At 38.0% G+C, this 24,651-nt stretch overlaps 1 pseudogene; it reads right to left on the minus strand.

Moving 5' to 3' along the window:
• Positions 1 to 13,743: 13,743 nt before the first annotated feature.
• On the minus strand, positions 13,744 to 14,413 carry LOC132530387 (transcription factor BTF3-like; annotated as a pseudogene).
• Between the last annotated feature and the right edge of the window lie 10,238 nt (positions 14,414 to 24,651).

Genomic DNA, 24,651 nt, shown 5'->3' on the forward strand with positions numbered 1-24,651 from the left:
AGGGGCAGAGAGAAAGAGAGATGTCAGAAATGAAATCTTCCTGCTCTGTTAAAAATCAGATGAGGAGACAGTTTTCAAATAAGACAAAGTATTTCATTATAAGAAATAGCAATACCTAAAAAGGTCTGTTGAAGAAAAGACAAACTAAATTAAAAAGACCAAAAACTAAAAGCCAGGATTGCATTCTGTCAAGATATATACAAAAAGACTTCTACTTATAAAGTAAAAACTTGTAGAATTAAAGGATGAGCAACATAAAATACTTAAAATCTTGCAAGAAATCTTTTAAAACATGTCAGAGACCATGCCTGATCTCTGCCACTGCAAAAGGCTTTGAAGGAAGAACTTCCAAACATCAGACAGAAAAGAGTGCAAAAGCTACAAAAAGGTTTTCATGGGGATTTGGTGAACAAAAGAGGGAGAATTAGATGAAACAAGGAACAATGGACTAGAACTTAAAGATCTCTGTAACAGGCATGGAAAAATTGCCATACACTTTTCAAAAAGCATTGGCAGAAGATCCAAAGGGTAAAACACATTAGAAAACCTGAGTTAATTCCATACATGGGGAAAAATTTAATTTTTAAAATTTTTAGAAGAAAAATACATGCATAATATTTCCAGAAATATATTTATTTCTTTGATAATAAGAGAGAATTTCCAATAAAGGAACATACACAATATAAGGAACACATTTCATAAATAAAATATTTTAGAGGAACAAATGGGGTAATAAATGTGAGAACATTTTGCAGTGTACAAAGTAGAACACAGATGTAGAGCATTGTCATTAAAATACATGCTGTTTGATTCTCAGGTATTTATCATCTATACGTAAAACTCACCATGTACTGTGTAATAGTGCGTGGTGGAAAAAAAATGGAAAAGCAGAAAAGAAAAAGACTGTATCTTGTAAACCTCAGATAGCTCAACGATTAATTATCAAATTACAGGCAAACAACACGGGCACATCTGCAATCACTTAGAAAGTCAAGCTTCATCAGATTAATAGTTGGCTGCTGGTGGTAAGACAATTATTTATGAAAATAAAACTTCCTTTCAAGAATTTTTTTTTTGTTTCGGTAACATAAAATTGTCTTCAAGTTAAACTCTAACCAACAGAACTTTCTTAGATATAGTCATGGCATCTTTGCTTTTCTTCCCCATTGCGCTTTTCCTAGCCTCTCCTCTTTGTATCAAACTACTTCTCTGCTATCCAAGAATAAAGATAGAATGGGGGCAGGAGAGTCATGCCTTTTGTTCTTCAAGTGTATCTATTAAGCTGCTGATTATCCCAAGCACTTGTCCAGGTGAACAAGAAATGCAAGGTCCCTGTTTTAATAAATCACACATGGTAGTGGGAGAAATAACAAATGAAGATGGAAAGATAGGTAGGTAGGTAGGTAGGTATAAATGTGAAGAATATTAGAGGAAAATGCTATGCAAAGAATTAAAATAGAGTGACCAGAAGACTATTCCAAACAGGGTAATCAGGGCAAGCGTCTCTGAAGAATGGCCAAATCTAAAGTATAGCAAGGAGCAGGCCATGTAAAAATTAGGGAGGAATTAATTCATGTAGAAAAAAAGGAGTTAGTGAAAAGGCCCCAAGGTGAGCAAATGTTGTACTTTTAAGATGTACAGAGTGGGACTGGAATGTTCCTGGAATAGTGGATGAGTGGGAAGATGGGATGCTCCTAGTGTGGGGTTGAAGAAAGATCATGTAGGATTTTGTAAGGCAGGGAAAGGCATTTGGGTTTTATTTTAAGAGTAATGGAAAGCATTTTGGGGTTTTTAACAAGTAAATAGTAGGATCTGGTTTACATTTTTAAAGAATGACCCAGCCTGCTCTGTGGAACAGAAGAGGAGGCCTGAAGACAAAGTAGGAGGTACTAACAGTGCTCAGGTGAGAGAAGATAGTGACACACTAGGGTGTTTGTAGAGCAGACAAAGGAGACAGATTTGGAGTTTTTAAAAGGTATTTTATTAGGAAATAAGTCATTTAGTGCAATATGTCAAATTGAGATACACCAGAACAAAAATAAGGTCTAGAAGGTGTACCAACATCATTTGTCCCAAGAGTTTTCTGTCACAGAGTGCCTTGTAGAATTAGAGTTTAACGAGAGCTAGTAAAAACTGAAGAATCTACTAATCATCTAACTTGCATGTTGGACAATAGACCAATTACCAGTTTTCTGAGTGGCAGGAATTATCTGATTTTGAAGACCTAGTGTTTCAGATTATCCCTCTGAGTACAGTTTGGTGGTCCCAGGATCAGATATATTGTCAAAATCAATAAGGATAATGAAAGCAAGGCTGATGCACATCCTTGAGTACCTGCCTTTGCCAGAACTGTACTCTGTATTTTTTCATGTATTCCTAAGAACCCTGGAGGTAAGTATCCCCATTTAATAAGTGAGGCTTAGGGAAGCTGAATAACTTATCCAGGTTTATAGCTAGTAACAGAACAAAGATTCTAAACTGCCTAAATCAAGAATCCAATGCCTTTCCACTGTATTACTCCCTTTATCCTTTCAGTAGAAGGCCTACAATTTCTAGCAAATGTTCCCATATAGTTTGTATCCATGTGATGCCAAAATATTCAATCAAAAAAAAAAAAAGAATAAACTAGTATATTGTATTTGTGTCAATGTCTTAAAAATAAAATCATATCGGCCTAGTGAATATTTTATCAAACTGTATTTTAATTACAAATTTTTTCGGTCAATTTTTCAAAGCTGTTAGTCTCATTAGTGAAATCAGTGCTTTGAGAGTGGCCAGAATAAGTGTTGGCCCAGGTATTTTCCCTCTTTTTTATACATAAAATCAGTATCCCATAAAATCCTCACCTTTTTTCCCAAATCCTCACCACCTTCTTCCTTCCCTAATGACCTCCCAAGCTGTGAAGCTAGAGGAAAAAGGGTTTAAAGTTACTTTAAGAGAAGAGCCTACAGAAGTGGCCTTCTATGAACCTCAAATGTTTGCTCTTCAAAATTGTTGCTCTAACACACTGCCTTTTTTAGTATGATGCCATGTTCACTTCAGCTAGGACTTCTAACCTTTAAAAAATTATGCACATAGTGAAGATTCTCAATTAAGAATATATATTCTGTGATTCTCATCTATAAAAAGAATGCAAAAAGTAATGAATAGTAGATAGCGAATAGTAATGCCTCCATTTTTTCCCTTTTTGAAAGAGCCAACAGGGCCCCTGTGTGCAGGAACACTATACAAATATTTATTTTTAAGAAAATCTGATGGACTCTTGTTAAAAATGTTTGCTCAGATGCAATGTCTTTTCATGCTCCATTTTCTTAATTCGTAAAGATTTGGTCCACATTTGTCTTCCCTACCTGAATCATTTCCAAAACCTTTGCCTCTAAACTTCTTCCTTCCATAACTTCTACCCAAACTGGGATGCCAAAGGTTGAAACCATTTTTCAAAGAAAAGGATTTAAAACTAAACTTGATGTTATGTCCTTCTTTTCCAATCAAAACAAACAAACAAATATGATCTCTGCTCCTGGATTTAAAAACATTATAAAAGACACTTGGGATGAACTGACCATGGACTTGATATTAAATGGTATTAAGCAATTACTGCTAATTTTATCAGGTGTGTTAATGTTATTGAGTCCAAGCTCACTCTGCTTGCCACCCGACAGGCCAATGAATCAGAGACGAGGTGTTGAGGCAAGGAATATGACTTTATTCGGAAAGCTGGCAGACCCGAGAAGAAGGCAGACTAGTGTCTCCGATAAACCATCCTATCGGGGTTTGGATGCCAGTTTCTTTTATAGCACAGAGAGGGGGAGGAGATGAGGAATTAAAGTAAAAAGGCCATAAGTTTTGCAAATATCCCCTGGAATGGCCAGCCTCAGTGAGGGGATGTGTTAATTTCTTCTTCCTTGCAGCCATCCACAGGTGGGCAGGGTCAAATTGTCTCCCTGTGAGCTGAACAGAGACACTTTAGTTTAACATTCAGGCAGAGGGGCAGGATTCCCTGAGGCAGGCCATTATGTATGATTATAATAACAAAAGCAATGAAAAGCAAAGGTTAAAGTCAAAGAAACAGATCAAACATGGAGTCTGATTTCGCTCTTCCCTGTTAATGGTATTAAGATCAGAATAGAAAGCATCTTTATTCTTAGAAGAAGTATGAGAAAATGGTGATGGATGAAGTTTTATCATGTTCTTAAATTACCTCTAAATAATAATTTTTAAAAAAGGTCTTACACACTTACAGAAAGTTAAAGGAAACATGGCAAAAAAATGTAGTGTTGAATCTAGGCAGTCAGTATATGTGTTAATTAATTTGGTTAAAAATGATTTGGTCAAAAAATACTGTGGTTAGAAAACTTTTGCTTCATGTGGCTAAGTGGCAAATCAAAAGTCAGTGATATTTGAAACACACAGGAAAATAATCCCATCAAACTATAGTAAAGGTCAGTCCCTAAATTAATTTGCACGCCCATCTGCAAATTTTAACATAATCATGTTATAGAATGTTGTCTGTCACAGTGCTCTCAATATACCCACAGATCACTAAGGGATCTTGTAAAAAATGCAGATTATGGGTCAGTGGTTCCAGGAGGATCTGACAGTCTTCATTTCTAACAAGCTCCAATAATGCTATCGCTGCTGGTCCACGAACCACATTTTGAATTGTAAGGGTCTATATTATGCCAAATAACCAGTGAAAGTCAGATGCAAAGAGTACCTATTTCCCACCAAGCTGTTTATGGATGATAAAGTCTTTCCCATGCAGAGGCTTGTAGATGCTCTATGGGTCTATATATTTGGGATCGTGGAATCAACATGCACAAATAGCTGAGATTTCCCTTTTCGTGCATATGTCCATCGACATAGAGTTGTACTCAGTACTGCCCTCTTTTTAGATTAACTATGTACTGTGCAAATATAAGTATAAAACAAAAATTCAACTTCAGTATAATTTTATATAATGTTCTAAATGGAAGATTAAAAAATTTGTATTATTCTGAATATTTGGTAACATTCTTCTCAAAGATTCAATATTTTTAAGGCAAGTCTTTAACATTTGCTCTTATATTTTGGAATTCTATTAAATTAAATGTTTACCATTGATTATAATAGTAAAAAATGTATATTTTTATTAAATTAACCAGTTATTTGACAATGCTATATCCATGATTCCTTTAATTTTTTGATAAAACTAGAAAAATTTGACAATCTACTTTTAAAATAAACATATATAATAGTTTATATATAAATTTACTCACAATAGTGCACGTGTGTATGTGTATATATATAGATATAGATATAGATATCCTATTGTGAGTAAATTGGAAGCATACTATGTATGGCTTGATGTGCCTGAGAGTGTTTTCATCCTTGACATAACTTAAAGCTTTAATGACTATGGCAGATTATATTTTTCCAAAAATGGAAACACCTATACAAATCCCATCCACGTGCTCTTTTTACAATGAGGCTGACACTCCTTCCACGAAAAGGTGATATCTATGTTTCATCCCCTTAGATCTTCCTGGGAGCTTGTGACTGACCAGACCAATGTAATACATCAGAAGTGATACTCTGTGACTTCCAAGGCTAGGTCATTAAAAGGATACAGCTCTCCAGATGCTTGCCTTTTGGAATCCAGCCACGATTTTGTAAAGAAGTCCAGGCCACAAGGAGATACCACATGTGACTGTTGTAACCAACAGCTCCAGCTAGACCTAGAGCCAACATTCAGCATCAACTACTAGACATGCAAATGAACAGGTCTTCAGATGCTTCTAGCTTCCAACTTTTGAGTCTCCTAGCTGAGACCCCAGACATAATGGAGCAGAGAAAAATCATCCCCTCTGTGCTGTGAATTCCTAACCAACAGAATCTGTGAGAAATAATACATGATTATTTTGTTTTAACCCACTAAGTTCTTGGGTTTTGTTACAGAGCAATAGATGATTAACATACATTTTGGTATCTGGAAGTAGGGTTGCTGCCATAACAAGAACCTAAAACTGCAGGAGTGGCTTAGAAACTGCATGATAAGCAAAAACTGGAAGGACTTTGAGGAGATTGTGAAAAACCTAAAGAGTCTTGAACAAGTGATAAGGAGTCTGAGAGTCTACTACAAGGTTATTAGTGAGGGCAAAAATGAAATAAAGAAAACGCTGTTGGAAAAAGAAAGAGGATCTTGGTTATGCTGTAGCAAACGGTTTAGCAACATTGTTGACTATGATTAGATGGAAATATAAAAATTGTAACTTATGAACTGGGTGATAGGGCCCAGGAGATTTCCAGGCAGTGTTGAAAGTGCCCCCTGGCTGCTGCTTCTGCTCATAGTAAAATATAACGGAAGAGAGAACCAAAAAGAAGGACTGTTAAATATTTTAAAAGGCAGGATTTGCAGCCTCTCCAGTCTGCAAATAATGTGCAGTCTTTGGGATCTTGGAACACAGAAGGAATTCAATTAATGTTAGTTTCTTTCTCCTTTCCCCGTTTACTTCATGAAGAAATGTTTGAAAATGCATAAAGAAACTTAGAAGTTGGTATGACAGTACGTTCAGTGGTCTGAAAACGTTCAATAAATAAAGTCATCCTAAAATCCTAAAGAGAGGCTTCTTGAAATTGTCTTGAATCATTTATGCATCACTAAAATGATCCCTTTCTTAAAAATCTTTTCTCCACCTGCTCACAGGTTCTTGGTATTTCTTCTGTTCACTGTTTGGTTTTTTCACTTCTTATCCTCGGTAAAGACGAAAATCATCTTAAACAACTGATGAAGCATTGTGACTATGTTAACCACAGCCACAAGTTTGCTGACACTCTTCCCATTGAGAGGTTGCCTCAGTCCCCTCTCCTCAAGTTGTGGTGGGCTTTTTGACTTCTTTTATCAATAGAGTATGTTGGACATGATACTATGTGAGTCCCAAGGCTAGTTCGTAAGAGACCATGCAACCTCCCCCTCGGACTCAGAGAACACTCACTCTTAGAGCACTGAGCTGCCTTATAAGAAATCCAATTACCCTGACGCCACCATTCTGGAAAAGCCACATGTAGGCCCTCTTGGTGACAATCCCAGGTGAGCCTGACCCTCAGCTGTCTCAGTCAGACAGCAGACACGTAAAGAAGCCATCTTGAGAGTGATCCTCCCACTCCCAGCTGTCCCAGCCCTGACATCTGAGTCACCCCCAGCTATCTGAGTCCTTCCAGCTGAGATTCCAAACATATGGAGCAGAGAAGAGCAGTCCTTTCTGTGCCTTTCTGAATTCTTGATCCTCAGAATCCATGAGCATAAGAAAATGGCTTTTACTCCACTCAGTTTTGTGGTAGTTTGTTACACAACAATCACCAACCAGAAGAAGCATTTTCAGTCACCGACATCTTATTCATGCATTTAACATTTATCAAGGGCCTAATGAGGCAAGACATTGTACTAGCTTTATCTCAGGTTGGATGAATTTCTCTGATTTCTTCTGGAGATCAGGTTCTGCTGGAAGTTGTATTGTGGAGGCACTGGGCAAGATGCTAAATATATCTGGATGCTAGGCATGAATAAGCTGAGGGGCAGCACAAAGGACAGAGGATAGAGGAAGAATGGGAACAAGAGAGAATAGCGGCCAAAAAACCCAAAAAATTATCTCAGATTTTTTTTCCTTGACCTGATCTGACTGTGCAAATTGATATCTGGCCCAGAAAGCCACCCTGAAATGGCAGAGGTACCTTGGTTTCCCCCAAAGAGTGACCTAGTTACTAAAGACAATCAAGCTTCATTCAGTAGTTATTTCTGGATGGCAAAGATAGATGGTTTATCAATTAAGCACATCTGTCATAATGACTAAGGACTGGAGTTTAATGTAGCATAACTTTATGAAATGAAATAAAACACTGATATTTCACTTTTCACAAATATATGTGAACAGTCAGATATAGTCAAAGACTCCTCAACCATGTGCAATACAGAGACATAATTACTTCTCAATAGCTTTAAAAGCCTCTGTAGAGAGTGTCTACAAAAGGCATTTCTGAAAGAGTGGACTAAAGGGGGGAAGACAGGAAAAGCCTTAAAATTGTAAAAATAAGCCTCCATAAAAACGTGTTGGATGCTTGCCTCATCCAAAATGGAAAGATGTAGATATAATCTTTTCTTGGAAAAATCTTTATGTGACCATTTAATGCTCTTTATGTATCATGATCCTTTCATTTTAAGTTAAAGCTATTCAACACGACACAGTCTATTTTACAGTCTAGGTGATTATTAAATGTCCCTCCCTTCCCTTGCTCATCATAACTTCTTGAAAATAGTTTACACTTGTATCTGCCGCCCCTACTCCTCTGCACTCCTTACTGAGAAGGGGGTTCCCTTGCAATCTTACTTGTGTTCCTACCATCTATGGGAGTTGCACGCGTTGGGTCTCTCTCCAGCTGCAAATCCAATGAACTCTTAGTTCTTATCTGATCTAGCATTTACCTCTGTTACCTATACATCTTCTTATTACCTAATAGTACATACATATCATTAGATATATAATTTTAGTCAATGACAAAATAATGTATACTTGTTGCAAAAAAAAAAAAAAATTGAAAACTATACTGAAGAGTATAAAAAGTCCTCTCCTCACTATGGCTCCATCCCACTTGGGGGAACCAATGCTCAGAGCTGAGGCTGATCAGACCAGACATTTTTCTGTGCACATCTAGTATATAATCTAAAATTTCAAATCCAAACTGAAAGAGGATTTGAGACTAAAGAATAAACTATCCTTCACCCTCAATCTTACTCCTCATTTTTGATAACCACTGATACAAAGTTATGTTTCTTTTGGTGGTTATATCCATAATGTTTATATTTATTCATTTAGTTATTTATCAATTTAAACTATATCTAACTGCTACCCCTACCATGAAGAATGAGGAGTTTTGCTGATTTACACTGCTTTCTCACTTCCCTATTCCCACAAGGATTTCCCACCTTAAACTCTAAAGGCCTATTTTTATTTATTAAGTTTTTAAAATTTGCTAATGTGTGTCTTCAAATAAAACACAACCTTCTATTTCTTGACTCATCCATTTTAGGCACTGTCTCATACTTTGTAACATCCGATTTTATATCATTTCTCTTCTCTTCTTAGAACTAAAAGTAGCTAACTCTGCTTTGTCTGTAGGTTAATCAAAAAACCCCAGCATTTACAATATTGTAATTATTTAGATATAGTTCCCTGCAAAATCAAACAGTGACTGGACAGTGAGTGGAGATGGGGATTGCAGGGGCCATTAATTTTGTTCAGCTGGAAGGAGCACATAACAAACAGGGAAGGGGGCAAGGCACGTTGCTTATGTTTGTTTATTTTTATGATGCTATACTTCCTTTTTATCACTAAGGTCACTTAGCTTCTTAATCACATTTTATTACAGGAAATTATTTTTGGAGCCATCTTATTCGCTGTTCTAATTTGCACTCTAAACCTACTATATCACTGTCATCCTGGAATTATTTTTCCTTTTTTAAAATCTTCTGCTACCTATCCTAATATTTTTACTGATATCTTTTTCTGAAAAAAAATAATGTAGCAAACCATCTTCTCAATACTCTTAAGATTGCAATCTAGCATTTGAAACTTTCCTCCCTTGGACTGACTTGCAGAAGACATCTCATTTCAAGAAAATCTCGGGGGACAATAATCTTAAAAGTGGTGTTGGAGTAGATTTCTTTTCACGTAGAAAGGAAGTGAAAATTTGTAACCTCAAATAATAGGCAATATTGAGTAGCTGCAATTTTAGTATTTGGAAAGCATTAATATTTTATAAAGAATGACATTTTACTTATTACTAATGTTTGTAATAACAAGATTATTAGTTCACTCAACAAATATTTATCAAGAACTCAGTATGTTCTTGGCAGTTTTCCATGTTCTGGGGAGACAGCAATGAAGAGCTCCTCACAAATTTTATTCCAGCAGTGAGGCAGAGGCAAAAGATAAGAAACGTATAAATAATTAAATACATTACTACGTACGTCAACTGTTGATTGATGCTAGGAAGGTGGGATAGAGAGTGCTGGGGAATGGAGGATGGGGATGGAGTTTTAGGTAGGCCATGCCTTGGGTGAGGGGGCTTGTTTTTTAACCTTGTATAGCCTCTTTTCTTCATTTTGTTTTGTTTTGTTTTAATTTTTTAATTTCAAAATAATCACAAAATTACAGAAAAGCTGAAGGTACAATACAAAGCATATGTTTTTCTGAATCACTTGAGAGTGAACTGCTGACTCAATTTTCTATCACTTCTGAATGCTGTAGTGTATGTTTCCTACAAAACAGGGATTCTACTACACAACCATAATATACAATAGATTAGGTATTCTGTTTCATGGATCTCACTTTCTTTTCCCTTTTTCTCACATTCCTTTGTTGTTTTGTTGGATAAATAGAGAGTAAGTCTTCCAAAGAGGGTGGTTGACAAGCGGTAAAATTTTCTAGGTCTTGCATATCTAAAAACGTCCTTAGTTTACTGGAACTCTTAATTGATAGTTTGGCTGAGCATTTACTTCTAGATTACACATCACATTTTTCTCAGACCTCAGTCTTCAAGCATATAGTGTCTCTGATGAGAAGCTGCATTTCCATTTATTAGAGGCAGTAAGTGGAGGCTTTGGGGATCTTTCTACTTTTCCTAAATCTCTATCTAGGTATGGTTTTTCTTCTTCATTCATGTCCTCCTCATTCTGTGTGCCCTTTCAAGCTGAGGATCCATGTGTTTATGTCTCAGAAATATATTTTCATCCATTATTTCTCCAATAATTTCCTTAAAATATTCCCTTTTCTTTCTGAAACTTTTTTTGAAAGACTGTAGTTCTCCTAGATAGATCCTTTAAGACTTTCAAGTTTTCTTCTATACATTCCTATTTTTCTTTTAGCCTAATTTCTAGATTTCCTCAGGTTTTTATTCCAGCACTTCTTTTTAATTTTTCAAGAAAATTTCAGACATCATATTTTTAAATTTCCAATATTTCTTTATTGTTCCTTAGTGTTTATGAAGAGATATATGAAATTATATTCTGTGTCCTGAATAATCAGTTTCTTTCAAAGATTCCTTGGTTCATATTGGCACTGTGCATATGTGTGTATGATTATTTTTCCTCTAATATGATATGTGTCCATTTAAACTCATGAACTGCGGACTACTTACTTGGAACACGTTGCTGACCTGGTTTCCCTCTGCCGGCATGTAGTTCTCTTCCCCACTAGGCCTCTCTTCAGTGAGAGGCATGGACTGTGAGCTCTGAGCCCACAGACAGCTTTCCTTTAAACTGTGTAAGCAGACAGCAGGGAGCAAGCTAGGCCCACTATCTGGGTTTTATTTTGGGAATCCCAAACCAATTCCTTTGGCAAGCAGTGCTTACGGAACAGGTGCTAACTTGTTGTCTCTAACAACCGTTTAGAGACAAACATCAACCTTGATATCGGAGCCATAACCCCTCGTGAAACTGGAGCTTTTATCTCTAGGTTGGAAGCATTTTGGAGGCACCACCATTAGGGAGCTTGGCTCCTGCCTCCACAGCAGCCTCTGGGTGTGCACATCTGGCTGTGCTTCTGCTCCTGTATTCCTTAATATACCACATACTTTCCATCTTCCAGAAGTTCATCAAGGTTAATGGTTTGCGTATGTCTCTGCCTCATTGGAGAACTGTTATAAATTTCTTACCCTTGGTACTTCTAAATTGTATTTCCATGGGATTTGTGGAAGAAGAGATAATGTATGTGCAACCTGTCATCTTGAACCAGAAGCCTCACTTCCTCAAAGTCCTCTCCCCCTAGCCTGCTCTCTGCTACTTCTCTGACATTGATTTGTCCCAGTTAGCTCTGCCTTCTTTTCTTTTATTCCTCCCTGAAGGTTTATGCTCCATTTCTTCTATTTGTTTTCTGTGGATGATTTTTACTCACTCCCATGGATTTAACTACCACTTTAAGCCAGTGAACCCATTATACATGACAGCTCTTCTCTCTCTTCTGGACTCCAGTTTTGTGTTCTCTACTCACTACGGTCATTAATACCATTTTATTTTTTTCATCCAATCAGGAAATGGCATACAATCAATCCTATTTTAATTAATTAGTTAATTAATTAACTGGTGAATGCTTAAAGGATCTAGAACTGGTTTTAAGATAATCTTTCTACTACACCATAGTATTTCCCATTTACTTTTCACAAGTTCAATAATTGATGAATTATTTGCTCATCTTGGTGTGAGGTCAACCCTGGGGCTTATCTTTACAAAAATTTTTATATAACCTATTTTCCAGTAATACAATATATTCAAACTTCATATATGTCTCCCTCTCAAAAATTGGTTCTTTGCTTGAGAGGAGCAAAGAACCACACCTGTTTTCAGTTTCCAGTTACAATATAGCATTGTAATTCTATTTCTAATTTCAGTTATTATAATCAAACTTCTGTTATATGAAGTTTTTGAAGCTAAACACTCAAAGCAGAAGTTTTCACTTACCTAATTGGCTACCAATACAAGAGTAGATTCAATCCATCTGTCCCTAAGTGGATATGTGTATCTCTGCCAGTCGGCCCTTTGTTTTGGGTTTAAATTACCCTTTTTAAGCCTGATTTCTCATGGAAGAAAAGCTAATAACATTTACTCTTCTAGTCTGAGCATTTCAACTATAATAACTTTTGATACTAGGCATAGATTCTATCCAATCTGTCAAGATGAGGAAAAGCTTCAAATTAGCTAAGATTCCCCACAACTATGGATTCTTTAGGTGCTGAAAAACAAACAAATAAATAAACAACAAAAAAGGGTTTTTGTCCACACTGACTCCTAATAAAATGGTGTAGTGTAGACAATGATAGCTCTTGTTCCAGCTCCAATCACTAATGGGTACAGCCAATCTGCCCCCACAATCAAGGGTTCCAAGAATGGTTACTCACATATTCTCCCAATTACATCATAAAACCTTTCTTACATTTGAGAAACTCTAGGCAGATGGAATTTTCACAGATTTGGAATCATATGTCAACCTTTCCCTGGATATTCTAAATAGAAAACACCTCATATGAGTAATAGTAGTAATATTAATAAAAGCTAAAGTATTTTGTGGGCTAGGCACTACTCTAAGCTCGTTACATAGACTATTCCCTTTAATTTTTGCAGTAACTTTTTGGGTAGTTCTTATTATTACTTCATAAAGAATTGAGGCTTAGAAAAGTTAAATGTCTTGCCCAAACCGTTTCCCCAGTTCATAAATGATAGAACAGCGACTTGAACACTGGCAGTCTGGTAACAGAGCACACTTTTTTAACCACTAGGCAAGGATATCAAACAAATTTCATCTTGTATGTCAACTGTGATTGATAGTGACTACATGGAATAACTGTTGAAAAAACTTGGTCACCAGACTCCAGGTGATAGAGTGCCAAAATGAGCAATGATGTCAACTATGAGCACATTAAACTTGTGGACCTTTTTCTAGGTACTTGCTCTCCTGGGATATGTGAAAGAGAGAGAGACAGAGAGAGAGATTGACTGACTGATTATTGACCTGTGTATTTATAAACAACTCTCAGAAAAAGCATAATTTAGGTTAGAGAAAGTCACAGAATGTACCAAACCCTGCCAGCAATTTGTCTTTCTCCATGTTAGCGTATAAGAAAAAACTACTAGTGATTTGAATATTTTCTTTTTTGGAAACTTTATTAACCTTTGTTTCAAACTTTATTCCCAGGCTTCTTCAGCTTAATTAGCTGCAAAGAATGACACTGTATTAAGCAAAAACTGAAAAGAGCTGCAGTGTCCAGGGGCTTGGGCTTAAAAATATTAGAGATCTAGATTTTATCAGATCCATAAACAAAATTTTAAAAAGCAGTCATAATATAAAATAGCATCTCTCAGTAACTTCTTCAAGATTTATCTTCTTCAGAAGTTGACTCAATTCAGTTTGCTTCATTCTTGGAAGCCTCATCAAAATTCTCCACAAGATCTGGAACTTCATCATCATCATCCTCTCCAGTAGCAAGCGGTGCTTTTCCATCCACAGATTGTTTGGGCAGAGCTTCAGCCAGTCTCCTTAAACTGGTCAGACTGTCTGCACCAAGCTGGTTTAAGATGCTGGGTAGCATTTCCGTCAGCTGCTTTGTCTCAGCATGGCCTGTAACGGTGAAAGTGTTTGCTGCCAGAGATGCCTGAACTTTAGAGTTGTTAAAGTGAATCACTGTTCCTTGGTTTGTGAACATATTCACCTCTTCAATACCAGAGATATTGTTCACCCCTAACTTCTTTAAAGAGAACTGACGTTTTCTGTAGTCTTCTGTGGCTGTTCTATGAACCACCTTCTTTCTGTGAGCAGCTCCTTTCCCACCAATGCACACTTGTGCCTGCAGTTTGGCGAGTCTCTTGGTTCATGATAGCTTCTTTCATCTTGTTGGAGCAGAAATGGGGCCGTGCGGGGGCCTAGGGTTGGCGATCAGGGGGTCTCGGGCAGACCAGCTGAGGTAAGGCGCACACACGCAGGGAGGCAAGAGGGCAGCTAGAGCGATTTGAATTTTTGTTCTACTTTATTTTCCTTCTCCCATACACTTATGGAGTTTTTTGTTTTTGTTCTTTAATGAAAGAAGTAGCATAAGGGGGAAAGATAAGAGACAAGATGCTTAGAAAACCATCCCTTGGATGATTGAATCAACTGGTTCAATTCCAAGGAAATTTCCCAAAAAACAGAGAAGATTTTAATTTCTTTTCACAAGGCTCAGATAGTGGTAACTTGTATAGACAATTAAGACCTAAATGTGGTGGGATAATACTTCTGTGATATTCACCCATGTTCCTTTTTTCCTTCCAGAATTTCTTGCTTTCCTTTTCCCTGATTTGAGCAGACTGTCTGCTCCACGTTCCTTGACTTAGGGTTGATTTAAGGAAAGTTTTCCTAGTTGTTGTTAAAGAGATTTTTTTAAATTGAAGGTAATCTGACTTTTATCCAGACTAGAAAATCTTTTTTCCAGCAGGGGAGATGGAGAAAGATGGAACGAAGGTCAAATGAGAGCAAAAACCTCCCTGGATCCCAGAGAGAGGATCTTGCACCCCACTTCTCAGAGGGAAAGCCCAAGGGAGAAAGATCTGAGTGTTTATGGAGCACTGAAACAAAAGGAACCTGGTTCCTAGGAAAAGCTTCCAGAAACAACAAATTGTCTATACTTGTTCTAAGAGTTGTTTATAGATACACACGTCAATAATCAGTCTGTCGGTCTGTCTGTCTCTCTTTCTTTCTCTAGGTAGACAAGTACCTAGAAAGGGAAAGGCTCTGTGACATCTTCAGTTGAAAAGACCATGAACAGCCTCACAGAGATGGCTGAGAGAAGCAGAAAGATTCCTTGCTCCTATGAGTGATACAGAATCAGGAAAAAGAGCCCTCACAACCAAAGAAAGTATGCCTAGGGAGCTGAGGACATCTTGGCAGCAAACCAAGTGGAGTGATAACTTACGACAAATTAGGAGAGTAGATATCTCATTTGCTATCTCCATGCAAATATGACAGAGAGACCACATGGATCCCCTCCCCCAATGTCTTTTATCCTCTCCAAATTCTTAGATATATTCTTAAATATATATCCTAAAGAAATGTGAAGGAGGGGAAATCCCAAATTAATGGAAATATTCTACCCCACTATAAGAGAAAGAGAGTGCAACATAGAGAATAAGCTGAATTATATAAAAATTTTAGGGCTTCCCTGGTGGCGCAGTGGTTGAGAGTCCGCCTGCCGATGCAGGGGACACGGGTTCGTGCCCCGGTCCGGGAAGATCCCACATGCCGTGGAGCGGCTGGGCCCGTGAGCCATGGCCGCTGAGCCTGCGTGTCCGGAGCCTGTGCTCCGCAACGGAGGAGGCCACAACAGTGAGAGGCCCACGTGCCACAAAAAAAATATATATTTTTTAAACATATATATGTATTTTTTTATAAATTTATTTATTTACTTATTTTTGGCTGTGTTGGGTCTTCATTGCTGCACGCGGGCTTTCTCTAGTTGTGGCGAGCAGGAGCTACTCTTTGTTGCGGTGCGCAGGCTTCTCATTGTGGTGTCTTCTCTTGTTGCGGACCACAGGCTCTTGGCACATGGGCTTCAGTAGTTGTGGCACACAGGCTCAGTAGTTGTGGCTCGCGGGCTCTAGAGCACAGGCTCAGTAGTTGTGGCACACGGGCTTAGTTTCTCAGCGGCATGTGGGATCTTCCTAGATCAGAACTCGAACCTGTGTCCTCTGCATTGGCAGGAGGATTCTTAACCACTGTGCCACCAGGGAAGCCCTAAACTTATATTGTTACACTCAATTTTAGAGTCAGAGATTCATCCTGACTACATCTATTTTTACCATCTAAGAAGTGATTAGGAAGAATGGGTGTCCATAGTAATTAATGGTAAGATAATTTCTTACTTTATAGTGACTGAATACAAGTTAGATACAAAGAAGTAAAATTAAATTTAGATATTAAGCAAGTAATCTAATAAGGTAATAATAGATTACAAGAGTGTGAAATCATATTCATGATGAAGTGGAGCCCACATCACTCAAGGACATAAACATTAGACCAAACCAGGCAATGAAAGGTTTCAATGAGAATCCATCACAGAAGGGCCTGTAGTTTGTTTAATCTTGCCTTTCTAGACTATGTTCTATATCCTATACCATGTCAAATACTTATGGGCTAATGCAAACATTTTCTAAACCTAAACTTCCAAACAAGAGAAAGTTTACTTCCCAAGTATAACTGGGTAAGTCCATTTAGAGGAATTCTTACTCAGGTCACAAGTGTCTACTTAAGGAATCAAAGTAATAAATTATTGAATAAGACCCTTGTGGCATGTGCAAATACACATACTTCAGGTACCAACACACTCACACAGAATAATTTAACAAGCTCTGCCTACAGAGCCAAGGCAGAGAGAAGGGGGACTCAACTGTCAAGCATATTTTCGACCAACCAAATTCCTGCAGATGATTCCAAATAGTCAGGCCAAAGAAAACAGCTATCCTTGCCTAGCTGGAAGAGATTGGTTAGAGCCAGTAAAACTGCTAAGTACTACTTGGTTGCCAAGGGAAAAAAAAGTGAATTTGTTAAGCTTTGAAAGCAGGGACTCAATTTTGTTTAAAATATCCACTCACCAAAAAGTCTTTAAAAAGCAACGTACTATTCAGGCATTTTGACACTTGCCCTTTTTCTAAGGACACAGGAACATGTCACAGATAACCTAAGTTCTTAAGGATGCAAAATTTTGATAATGTACTCAACTACAGAGTAAAGAGCTTTGCTGAGACTCTGGCTTAGGTGAGCTCATCTCTAGATACAATCATGAGATAGAGTCTCCTCCTCAGTAAGCCATGACTCTTTCATCATAATGGGCATCTGGCTATCTTCTAATTGATTGTGTGAGGGTCTCTTGCTTCAAATGGCCCACCTAGGTATTCATACTATATGCAGTATTCATGTTCTGAAGCTGGATCAGGTGGAACGTGATATTAAAATATTTACGGTGGTATTTTAAATATTTAAAGTGGTACTTCTCAAACTTTCTTACTGAAATAATTATAAGGACAAGGAAAGTAAGAACTCTATAGGCAGACCCAAGAGTTTTCATCCACATGTTGAATTTCTTTGAATCCATTTTTTGTTTTTGACAATTCATGTGGTTATCTTGCTCTATTCCACATTTTTGTAATATACTTTAATGTAAATATAATAGAGGGTAAAATTTCTGTCTCAGAAAGATGTATTTTGTTGACTCTGTGATTTCAAGCACTCATCAGTACATCAAGACTGCACACTAGCTTGGAAAGCAAGGCTTCTGGGTCATTTTAAATTATTAGAGGTTTAATCACAGTCTTTGAAGAAAGCATGGATAAAATAGGTTGTCACTGTAATTGCTACTGATATGATTGAAAAATATATATATTCATTTTTACAGATTTAAATACTGATATTTATGGAATATTACATATTAATAAACATATCTCAGTTTCTTCAGTAGCACAAATGACTTGCAATTACTGGTTAAAATTTTTGAAAATACAGAGAACAAGGGTGATACAGACTATCCTTGTAAATCTGGTATCTTTTCAATTCCCTTTTAGAAGTACATGCATTTATTCCATGATTCCTTATCCCTGGGGCCTGTTCTCAGTCAAGAGACAACCATCTTACTCAATAAAACAAATTCTAATGAGTTGTAACTGCTAATTGATTAATATATTTAAATTTAAAAATTGTAATTATTGTGTGATTCTGGTTTTAAAAGTCATTTAAATTATTAAATTAAATAAATATGAAAACAGTAAATAAAATCCCACCTTGCCATGGAAATTTTGTAGACATTTATCTTTCCAGGTAGATAAAGATCTAAAATTTCACATTCTGTTTTGAAAATTTTTTCAAATTGTATGTTGAACTTTTTCTTTTTTTTTTTTTCGTGGTACGCGGGCCTCTCACTGCTGTGGCCTCTTCCGATGTGGAGCACAGGCTCCGGACGCGCAGGCTCAGCGGCCATGGCTCACAGGCCCAGCCGCTCCGCGGCACGTGGGATCCTCCCGGACCGGGGCAGGAACCTGCGTCCCCTGCATCGGCAGGCGGACTCCCAACCACTGCACCACCAGGGAAGCCCGGTACTCTTCCTTTTTAAGAGAACATTAAAAATTATATTTTATGACTGCAGTGGAATAAAGAAAATATAATACAGGCTGGATTCCATTATGAATGATAATATATATCATTGAATGATATATATTATCATTCCATTGAATGATAATATATATCATTATCATATTCATTTTTTCTCCTGATTTTAAAAGAAATTAAAATCTTTTTGTGGACCCCTAAAAGTATTGTAGGCATGAGGTACTACTGTGCCTACTGGCTAATATAGGCCAACCCTGCCTATGGCAGATAATGCTAGTTAATCCCCAAAAGCTATTCACCTCTTCTTCTAGAATAATGAAACCCCCAGTTTTTAGCCAGACACATGGCCATGCAAAATAAAGCCTACAGTTCCCAGCCTCGCTTGCAGCTATGTGCGGCCAGATAGCAAGTTTCATCAATGACACGTGAGCAATGATCACAACTTCCAGGTCGTGTTCTTTTTCCCTGCATTTGGAATTCAGTAGTGGTAAGAGTGAGTCATTCAGGGGACTTCCCTGGTGATCAAGTGGTTAAGACTTCACCTTCCAATGCAGGGGGTGCGGGTTCAGTCCCTGGTCAGGGCACTAAGATCCCACATGCCTCTGGCCAATAAACCAAAACATAAAACAGAAGCAATACTATAACAAATTCAATAAAGATTTTTAAAATAGTCCACATCAAAAAGAAAAAAAAAATCTTAAAAAAAAAAAAGAGTGAGTCATTCAGGCTATGGAATTGGGGACAACACTCTAGGGACAATGGAACAATCAGACAGCAAGAGCCTGGGTCTCTGATGTCTCATGGAGCCTTGATGACTTCCCAGAGCAGTCACAATACCAGCCCAGATTTTATATGAATGAGAAATAAATTTCTATTCAGTTCTATTCAGTTTAAGTCCCAGCTATTTGGGGACTTGGTTACATGCAGCCAAACCTATATTCAAATAGAATCACCTTTCACACTGAGGAAACTGAGGCACAGATGTGATTTTTCTCAATGTGATTTAGAACAAACTAAAACATAGCAAAGCTCAATCCTGACCTATCAATATTCAAAACCTATGCTCTGTTCACTGCCTTCCCATATTGTCTTCTCCCTTCAGAGAAACAAAAAGCATGGAGAACAAAGCAACTATGAGAGAAAGAAGAAGATCATAAACTTTATGAAGCAATAAGTGTCATCAAAAGAGAATCCAAAAAAAAGACAAATGGAAAGAAAAAAATGAAACAAATTCAATGTGAATTTTTGCCAGAACTACATGATGTGGCAATTTGCATTATGACTACTTACAGGAAGTATTAGAAACTTTCCAAGAAAGGAACAGTTCACATAAATGATGGATTCAGTACATTTTGCTTAATTGTCAGTTTTGACGGTAAGTATATATATTATATTTTTGCTCATATAATTTCTGATTTTAACTGACACAAAGCAAGACACTGAGGTTAGAGTCCACAAAATGTACCTGGAAAAAGCATCTTAGTAAGAAATATTTCCAGAGATTGGTTCCAGATGGTGGAGTAGAAGGATGTGTGTTCACTCCCTCTTGTGAGAGTACCAGAATCACAACTAACTGCTGAACAATCATTGACAGGAAGACACCGTAACTCACCAAAAAAGATACCCCACATACAAAGACAGGAAAAGCCGCAATGAGAAAGTAGGAGGGGCGCAATCACAATAAAATCAAATCCCATAACTGCTGGCTGGGTGACTCACAAACTGGAGAACAATTATACCATAGAAGTCCACACACTGGAGTGAAGGTTCTGAGCCCCACGTCAGGCTTCTGAACCTGGGGATCCGGCAACGGGAGGAGGAATGCCCAGAGAATCAGACTTTGAAGTGTGGTGGGATTTAATTGCAGCACTTCGACAGGACTGGGGGAAACAGAGACTCTACTCTTGGAGGGCACACACAAAATAGTGTGTGCATTGGGACCCAGGGGGAAGGAGCAGTGACCCCACAGGAGACTGAATCAGACATACCTGCTAGTGTTGGAGGGTTTCCTGCAGAGGTGGGGGCTGGCTGTGGCTCACCATAGGAACAAGGACAGTGGTGGCAGAAATTCTGGGAAGCACTCCTTGGCGTGAGCCCTCCCCGAGTCCACCATTAACCCCACCAAAGAGCCAGGTAGGCTCGAGTGCTGGGTCACCTCAGGCCAAACAACCAACAAGGAGGGAGCCCAGCCCCACCCATCAGCAGACAAGCAGATTAAAGTTTTACTGAGCTCTGCCCACCAGAGCAACACCCAGCTCTACCCACCACCAGTCTCTCCCATCAGGAAGCGTGCACAAGCCTCTTAATAGCTGCATCCACCAGAGGGCAGACAGCAGAAGCAAGAGCAACTACAATCCTGCAGGCTGTGGAATGAAAACCACATTCACAGAAAGATGGACAAAAGGAAAAGGCAGAGGACTATGTACCAGATGAAGGAACAAGATAAAACCCCAGAAAACCAACAAAATGAAGTGGAGATAGGCAACCTTCCAGAAAAAGAATTCAGAATAATGATAGTGAAGATGATCCAGGACATTGGAAAAAGAATGGAGGCAAAGATCGAGAAGATGCAAGAAATGTTTAACAAAGATCTAGAAGAATTAAAGAACAAGCACCTAGAAGAATTGAAGAACAAACAGAGATGAACAATACAATAACTGAAATGAAAAATACACTAGAAGGAATCAGTAGCAGAATAATTGAGGCAAAAGAATGGATAAGTGACCTGGAAGACAGAATGGTGGAATTCACTGCTGCGGAAAAGAATAAAGAAAAAAGAATGAAAAGAAATGAAGACAGCCTAAGAGACGTCTGGGACAACATTAAATGTACCGACATTCTCATTATAGGAGTCCCAGAAGGAGAAGAGAGAGAAAGGGCCCAAGAAAATATTTGAAGAGATTATATTTGAAAACTTCCCTAATATGGGAAAGGAAATAGCCATCCAAGTCCAGGAAGCACATAGAGTCCCAGGCAGGATAAACCCAAGGAGAAACACGCTGAGACACATGGTAATCAAATCGACAAAATTTAAAGACAAAGAAAAATCATTAAAAGCAACAAGGGAAAAATAACAAATAACATACAAGGGAACTCCCATAAGGTTAACAGCTGATTTCTGAGCAAAAACCCTATAAGCCAGAAGGGAGTGGCACAATATATTTAAAATGATGAAAGGGAAGAACCTACAACCAAGATTATTCTACACAGCGAGGATCTCATTCAAATTTGATGGAGAAATCAAAACCTTTACAGACAAAGAAAAGCTAAGAGAATTCAGCACCACCAAACCAGCTCTACAACAAATGCTAAAGGAACTTCTCTAAGTAGGAAACACAAGAGAAGAAAAGGACCGACAAAAACCAACCCAAGGGGCTTCCCTGGTGGCGCAGTGGTTGAGAGTCTGCCTGCCGATGCAGGGGACGTGGGTTCGTGGGTTCGTGCCCCGGTCCAGGAAGATCCCACGTGCCACGGAGCGGCTGGGCCCGTGAGCCATGGCCACTGAGCCTGCGCGGAGCCTGTGCTCTGCAATGGGAGAGGCCACAACAGTGAGAGGCCCGCGTACTGGAAAAAAAAAAAGCGCAAAGAAAAACCAACCCAAAACAATTAAGAAAATGGTGATAGGAGCATACATATGGATAATTACCTTAAATGGGAATGGACTAAATGCTCCAACCAAAAGACACAGGCTCGCTGAAAGGATACCAAAAAAAGACCCATATATATGGTGTCTACAAGAGACCCACTTCAGACCTAGGGACAAATACAGACTGAAAGGAGGGGCTGGAAAAAGAGATTCCATGCAAATGGAAATCAAAATAAAGCTGGAGTAGCAATACAAATATCAGATAAAATTGACTTTAAACTAAAGAATGTTACAAGAGACAAGGAAGGCCACTACATAATGATCAAGAGATCAATCCAAGAAGAAGATATAACAATTATAAATATACATACACCCAACATAGGAGCACCTCAATACATAAGGCAAATGCTAACAGCTATAAAAGAGGAAATTGACAGTAAAACAGTAATAGTGGGGGGCTTTAACACCTCATCTATGCCAATGGATAGATCATCCAGACAGAAAATTAATAGGGAAACACAAGCTTTAAATGACACAATAGACCAGACAGATTTAATTGATATTATAGGACATTCCATCCAAAAACAGCAGATTACACTTTCTTCTCAAGTGCTCATGGAACATTCTCCAGGATAGAGCCCACCTGGGGTCACAAATCAAGCCTTGGTAAATTTAAGAAAATTGAAATCATATCAAGCATCTTTTCTGAGCACAACGCTATGAGATTAGAAATGAATTACAGGGAAAAAACACAAAAGAACACAAACATATGGAGGCTAAACAATACATTACTAAATAACCAAGAGATCACTGAAGAAATCAAAGAGGAAGTCAAAAAATCCCTAGAGACAAATGACAATGAAAACACGACGATCCAAAACCTATGGGATGCAGCAAAAGCAATTCTAAGAGTGAAGTTGATAGCAACACAATCCTACTTCAAGAAACAAGAAAAATTTCAAATAAATAAGCTAACCTTACACCTAAAGGAACTAGGGAAAGAAGAACAAACAAAACCCAAAGTTAGTGAAAGGAAAGAAACCATAAATATCAGAGCAGAAATAAATGAAATAGAAACAAGGAAAACAACAGCAAAGATCAATAAAACTAAAAGCTGGTTCTTTGAGAAGATAAACAAAGTTGATAAACCTTTAGACAGACTCATCAAAAAAAAGAGGGAGAGGGGCTTCCCTGGTGGTGCAGTGGTTGGGAGTCCACAAAAAAAAAAAAGAGAAAGAGGGAGAGGACTCAAATCAATAAAATCTGAAATGAAAAAGGAGAAGTCACACTGCCACCACAGAAATACAAAGCATCATAAGAGACTATTATAAGCAACTCTATGCCAATAAAATAGACAACCTGGAAGAAATGGACAAATTCTTAGAAAGGTATAACCTTCCAAGACTGAACCAGGAAGAAAGAGAAAATATGAACAGACCAATCACAATTAGCGAAATTGAAACTGTGATTAAAAATATTCCAACAGGGCTTCCCTGGTGGCGCAGTGGTTGAGAGTCCGCCTGCTGATGCAGGGGACTCGGGTCCGTGCCCCGGTCCGGGAAGATCTCACATGCCGCGGAGCGGCTGGGCCCATGAGCCATGGGCGCCGAGCCTGCGTGTCCTGTGCTCCGCAACGGGAGAGGCCACAGCAGTGAGAGGCCCACGTATCGCAAAAAAAAAAAAAAAAAAAAAAAAAAAAAACTTCCAACAAACAAATCCAGGACCAGATGGCTTCACAGGTGAATTCTATCAAGCATTTAGAGAAGACTTATCACCCATCCTTCTCAAACTCTTCCAAAAAATTGCAGAGGAAGGAACACTCCCAAACTCATTCTACAAGGCTACTATCACCCTGATCACCCTGATACCAAAACCAGACAAAGATACTACAAAAAAAGAAAATTACAGACCAATATAACTGGTGAATATAGATGCAAGAGTCCTCAAGAAAATATTAGCAAACAGAATCCAACAACACATTAAAAGGATCATACACCATGTTTCAGTGGGATTTATCCCTGAGATGCAAGGATTCTTCAATATATGCAAATCCATCAATGTGATACATCATGTGAAACTAACTGAAGAATAAAAACCATATGATCATCTCAATAGATGGAGAAAAAGCTTTTGACAAAATTAAACACCCATTTATAATAAAAACTCTCCAGAAAGTGGGCACAGAGGGAACCTACCTCAACATAATAAAGACCATATATGACAAACCCACAGCAAACATCATTCTCAATGGTGAAAAACTGAAATCATTTCTCTAAAATCAGGAACAAGACAAGGGTGTCCACTCTCACTACTATTATTCAATGTAGTTTTGGAAGTCCTAGCAATGGCAATCAGAGAAGGAAAAGAAATAAAAGGAATACAAATTGGAAAAAAAGAAGTAAAATTGTCACT

The sequence above is a fragment of the Lagenorhynchus albirostris genome, chromosome 12 (genome assembly GCF_949774975.1).
Source record: "Lagenorhynchus albirostris chromosome 12, mLagAlb1.1, whole genome shotgun sequence".
NCBI lineage: Eukaryota > Metazoa > Chordata > Mammalia > Artiodactyla > Delphinidae > Lagenorhynchus > Lagenorhynchus albirostris.